Here is a 6,431-nt window from a genome sequence, read left to right on the forward strand (position 1 = left end):
TTTCCCTCATCATCCACACATTTTAGGCTGGGTTTCTGTACAGCACTTTGAGATATCAGCTGATGTAAGGGCTATATAAATACATTTGATTTGATGATCACCCAAACAGAAATCCCTTATTTACATAAGAATTCAGACCCTTTACTATGAGACTTGAAATTGAGCTCAGGTGCGTCCTGTTTCCAATGATCATCCTTGAGACACACCTGTCTATATAAGGTCCCACAGTTCAGAGTGCATGTCAGAACAAAAACCAAGCCATGAGGTCAAAGGAATTGTCCATAGAGCTCCAAGGAAGGATTGTGTCGAGGCACAGATCTGGGGAAGGGTACCACAACATTTCTGAAGAATTGAAGGTCTCCAAGAACACAGTGGCCTCCATCATTCTTAAATGGAAGAAGTTTGGAACCACCGAGACTCTTCTTAGAGCTGGCCGCCCGGCCAAACTGAGCATCGGGGGAGAAAGGCCTGACAGAGTTCCTCTGTGGAGATGGAAAAACCTTCCAGAAGGACAACCATCTCTGCAGCACTCCACCAATCAGGTCTTTATAGTAGAAGCCACTCCTCAGTAAAAGGCGCATGACAGCCCGGTTGGAGTTTGCCAAAAGGCACCTAAAGACTCTCTGACCATTAGAAACAAGATTCTCTGATGAAACCAAGATTGAATTATTTGGCCCGAATGCCAAGCATCACGTTGAGTGAAAACCTGGCACCATCCCTACGGTGAAGCATGTTGGTGTTAGCATCATGCTGTCTGGATTTTTCAGCGGCAGAGATTGGGAGACTAGTCAGGATCGAGGGAAAAGTTGTATTTATTTATTTTATTTCACCTTTATTTAACCAGGTAGGCCAGTTGAGAACAAGTTCTCATTGACAACTGCGACCTGGCCAAGATGAAGCAAAGCAGTGCGACACAAACATCAGAGTTACACATGGGATAAACAAACGTACAGTCAATAACACAATAGAAATATCTATATGCAGTGTGTGCAAATGTAGTAGGATTAGGGAGGTAAGGCAATAAATAGGCCATAGTGGCGAAATATTTACAATTTAGCGATTAACACTGGAGTGATAGTACAGAGAGATCCTTGATGAAGACCTGCTCCAGAGTGCTCAGGAAGTCAGACTGGTGCGACAGTTCACCTTCCAACAGGACAATGACTCTAAGCACACAGCAAAGACAACGCAGGAGTGGCTTCGGGACAAGTCGCTGGGCCACTCTGGGCCACTCTGTCCTTGAGTGGCCCAGCCAAAGCCGGGACTTCCATTTCAATATTATCGCTTGCACAGTGCTCCTTGGGATGTTTAAAGCTTGGGAAATCTTTTTGTATCCAAATCCGGCTTTAAACTTCTTCATAACAGTATCTCGGACCTGCCTGGTGTGTTCCTTGTTCTTCATGATGCTCTCTGCGCTTTTAACGGACCTCTGAGACTATCACAGTGCAGGTGCATTTATACGGAGACTTGATTACACACAGGTAGATTGTATTTATCATCATTAGTCATTTAGGTCAACATTGGATCATTCAGAGATCCTCACTGAACTTCTGGAGAGTTTGCTGCACTGAAAGTAAAGGGGCTGAATAATTTTGCACGCCCAATTTTTCAGTTTTTGATTTGTTAAAAAAGTTTGAAATATCCAATAAATGTCGTTCCACTTCATGATTGTGTCCCATTTGTTGTTGATTCTTCACAAAAAAAATACAGTTTTATATCTTTATGTTTGAAGCCTGAAATGTGGCAAAAGATCGCAAAGTTCAAGGGGCCGAATACTTTCGCAAGGCACTGTATATTGTCGAGATGCTCTCAGGTGGCAACATGGTGCTCTCACTTGGTCTTGACCCGTTTTGTTTTTGACATCAAGTTCATTGCAGCTCTTGATACCTAAAAATACAGATAATCCAAGGGGTAATACACTCTGCGGTCTTGCCTCTGTTGTCCTGTGCCACTCCAAGTGAATCATTGTGAAACGCGAAACACAGTTGTTTGACAGCCTCTTTCCTTTCTACGCATTATGTCATCCCATATGAACATGTGGTATCATGGAGTAGATCTATCCAAGCTGAGGGCATCATAAGTATATTTGGATTGAATGTCATATTTCCCACACCCAGATGAGGTCATGTGGTCAGTTCCAGTAGAAGGAAGGAGGTTTGTTGTTTTTTCAGTCTGTATTTACCCTTGAGATGGTGGTCTTATTTCAGAGAATCAGCACGTTGGTTAATATGATTCACATTGATGTGGCTTACTAACGTAAAGTAGCCCTCATTACCTCACACTAACTTGTCTCAGATAATCAGCGTGAATAGAAATCACACCGAACAAATACAAGATGACCGACCAAATATCCCACCAACAGAGTTTACATAATGATGCAATGATTTTTTTTCTTATTGATATCAGTTTAAAAATGGATCAAAAAGCTGTCATTCTTATAGGCCGAGTTATTGTCCTTATGCACACAGTATATACTGCATTGCATTTGAACTATTTGTGAGAAGTCAACAAAGTAACCTTCAAGCTACTGACATAAAAAGAGACTATAATGTATACTATGGAAGGAATACTATAGTATACATAAAGTAGTAAAAAAAAGAGTAGTGTGTATATATACTATAGTAATTATTGTAGTGTTTTTGCAGACTGTAGTATTAGAGGCAGTGTTTTTAGGGACGGTATTATACTGTAGTATTTACTATAGTGTTTTTGTGGACTGTAGCAAGGTATACTATAGCATTTACTAGTGATGTTACGTGTGATACCAAAACTCTGAGGCATTGCTGACTTCGAAGCTGTGTGCCAATGCGTGTCACGGTATCAGAAGACCGTCATCAATGACGTCAGAAGCTTCGTTTGATCCAACATCGTAGTGTAATGCAATGAACCTGGAACACAGAGTGTATGTGACTGCTCCAGAACAACATTTTGGTGACACGGGTCGAAAACAATTCTGTTGCGTTGGGTTCGTCATATATATACAGTAGTCAATATTTCCTGTGTTGCATCTTCAAGAAGCATGCATACAAAGAGCGTGTCATTTTCAACTCATGTGATTCATGCTACAGCTAAATTCCTATTTAAATATCACTGATATGAGAAAACACAGGATCACACAATCCCGACTGTTTTATCACCTCAACTACAGATATGAATGATTAAGACAGGAATGTTGTGTGTGTCAACTACATGGCCGCCACCTTGTGGGGAGCTGTGGATAGTACAGTGAAGCTTCAACAGTGAGGCAACATTCCACAGGCCACAATCAACTCTGTGCCAAGGAGATGTGTCGCGCTGCATGAGGCAAATGGTGGTCACACCAAATACTGACTGTTTAAAAAAATATATGTATGTATCTGTGACCAACATATACAGGGAGGAGGTGAGGGCCCTCGGAGTGTGGTGTCAGGAAAATAACCTCACACTCAACGTCAACAAAACTAAGGAGATGATTGTGGACTTCAGGAAACAGCAGAGGGAACACCCCCCTATCCACATAGATGGAACAGTAGTGGAGAGGGTAGTAAGTTTTAAGTTCCTCGGCATACACATCACAGACAAACTGAATTGGTCCACTCACACAGACAGCATCGTGAAGAAGGCGCAGCAGCGCCTCGCTCCGCCCACAACCGTAAGGCTCTTCAGAGGGTTGTGAGGTCTGCACAACGCATCACCGGGGACAAACTACCTGCCCTCCAGGACACCTACACTACCCGATGTCACAGGAAGGCCATAAAGATCATCAAGGACAACAACCACCCGAGCCACTGCCTGTTCACCCCGCTATCATCCAGAAGGCGAGGTCAGTACAGGTGCATTAAAGCTGGGACCGAGAGACTGAAAAACAGCTTCTATCTCAAGGCCATAAGACTGTTAAACAGACACCACTAACATTGAGTGGCTGCTGCCAACACACTGACACCGACTCAACTCCAGCCACTTTAATAATGGGAATTTATGGGAAATTATGTAAAATATAGCACTAGCCACTTTAAACAATGCTACCTAATATAATGTTTACATAACCTACATTATTTATCTCATATGCATACGTATATACTGTACTCTACTGTACTCTATATCATCTATATCATTTGGCCCTGTCCGGGGGTGTCCTCGGATGGGGCCACAGTGTCTCCTGACCCCTCCTGTCTCAGCCTCCAGTATTTATGCTGCAGTAGTTTATGTGTCGGGGGGCTAGGGTCAGTTTGTTATATCTGGAGTACTTCTCCTGTCCTATTCGGTGTCCTGTGTGAATCTAAGTGTGCGTTCTCTAATTCTCTCCTTCTCTCTTTCTTTCTCTCTCTCGGAGGACCTGAGCCCTAGGACCATGCCCCAGGACTACCTGACATGATGACTCCTTGCTGTCCCCAGTCCACCTGACCATGCTGCTGCTCCAGTTTCAACTGGCCTGGGCCCTAGGACCATGTCCCAGGACTACCTGACATGATGACTCCTTGCTGTCCCCAGTCCACCTGGCCATGCTGCTGCTCCAGTTTCAACTGTTCTGCCTTACTATTATTCAACCATGCTGGTCATTTATGAACATTTGAACATCTTGGCCACGTTCTGTTATAATCTCCACCCGGCACAGCCAGAAGAGGACTGGCCACCCCACATATGCTCTCTCTAATTCTCTCTTTCTTTCTCTCTCTCGGAGGACCTGAGCCCTAGGACCGTGCCCCAGGACTACCTGACATGATGGCTCCTTGCTGTCCCCAGTCCACCTGACTGTGCTGCTGCTCCAGTTTCAACTGTTCTGCCTTATTATTATTCGACCATGCTGGTCATTTATGAACATTTGAACATCTTGGTCATGTTCTGTTATAATCTCTACCCGGCACAGCCAGAAGAGGACTGGCCACCCCACATAGCCCGGTTCCTCTCTAGGTTTCTTCCTAGGTTTTGGCCTTTCTAGGGAGTTTTTCCTAGCCACTGTGCTTTTACACCTGCATTGTTTGCTGTTTGGGGTTTTAGGCTGGGTTTCTGTACAGCACTTTGAGATATCAGCTGATGTACGAAGGGCTATATAAATACATTTGATTTGATTTGATTTGATCTACTGCATCCTTATGTAATACATGTGTCACTAGCCACTTTAACTATGCCACTTTGTTTACATACTCATCTTATATGTATATACTGTACTCGATACCATCTACTGTATCTTGCCTATGCTGCTCTGTACCATCACTCATTCATATATCTTTATGTACATATTCTTTATCACCTTACACTGTGTATAAGACAGTAGATTTGGAATTGTTAGCTAGATTACTTGTTGGTTATTACTGCATTGTCGGAACTAGAAGCACAAGCATTTCGCTACACTCGCGTTAACATATGCTAACCATGTGTATGTGACAAATAAAATTGGATTTGATTTGATTTGTATTCCCAGTCATGTGAAATCCATAGATTAGGGCCTAATTAATTTATATCAATCGGCTGATTTCATGATATAAACTGTAACTTATTAAGATCTTTGAAATTGTTGCGTTTATGTTTTTGTTTCGTGAAAATATACAGTGGATCTCCACCCTATGAGGTTAGAATAACATTTACATTTGGGTCATATTTAACAGGCACTCTTTTCCAGAACAATTAGGGTTAAGTGCCTTTTTTTAAAACGCACATCAACAGATTTTTTACCTAGTCGGCTCAGGGATTCAAACCAGCAACATTTTGGTTACTTGTGAAACACTATTAACAGCTTGCTTTCAGTTTTCCTCTTTCCACTCTGAACACTCCCAGGCAGTCCTGACAAAATTGCTTGCTTGAGAAATTGCTCTTTGCAAAGAAGCTATTTTTGTTTCTTTTTTTTAAACCATTTTAATTGTAAACAATCACAATAAGGCACTTAATTGTTACCCAGAAATGATTTGAATTTTAGATTTTAACAAACGGCTGCATTGGACCTAAGTGAATTCCTCCTCTTATGGTAGAACATTAATGATTTATTTGTAATGGGATATTCAGCGGGATAGACAATACAAGTGCTCCCACTTTTGTTCCAATGTTCTGATGAGGTAGTTGAAAGTAGTGATCTTTGACAAAAAAAATCAAGGGTTGCCGGTTCAAGTCCCCCTCAGGTTGTCCCTCCTCAATCACTGCTCTAACAGACTACTGAAATCATATGTTGAATTAGTTATTGACATTGCAATGAGTTGAAATGCGAACTATTATTTTTAACGTTTCCTCATTACCATTCCAAAGTGACGTTATCTTTTGTGTTTTTATCACGTGCATGTTCCTACTTAGCTATCTACACATTTCTCTTTAGGGATGAGGTGGGATCTATTAGAAGCTAGTAGGGGTATTTATTTTTATTTTCTCAGAAGTACTGAGTTAGGTAGCAAGATTTAGAAATGTGGAGCTAATGTTGTAAACCGTCATTGACCACACACTCCAGCACAGTAGGTGGCAGAATG

Source organism: Oncorhynchus keta, chromosome 35 (assembly GCF_023373465.1).
Source record: "Oncorhynchus keta strain PuntledgeMale-10-30-2019 chromosome 35, Oket_V2, whole genome shotgun sequence".
In the NCBI taxonomy this organism is placed as follows: Eukaryota; Metazoa; Chordata; class Actinopteri; order Salmoniformes; family Salmonidae; genus Oncorhynchus; species Oncorhynchus keta.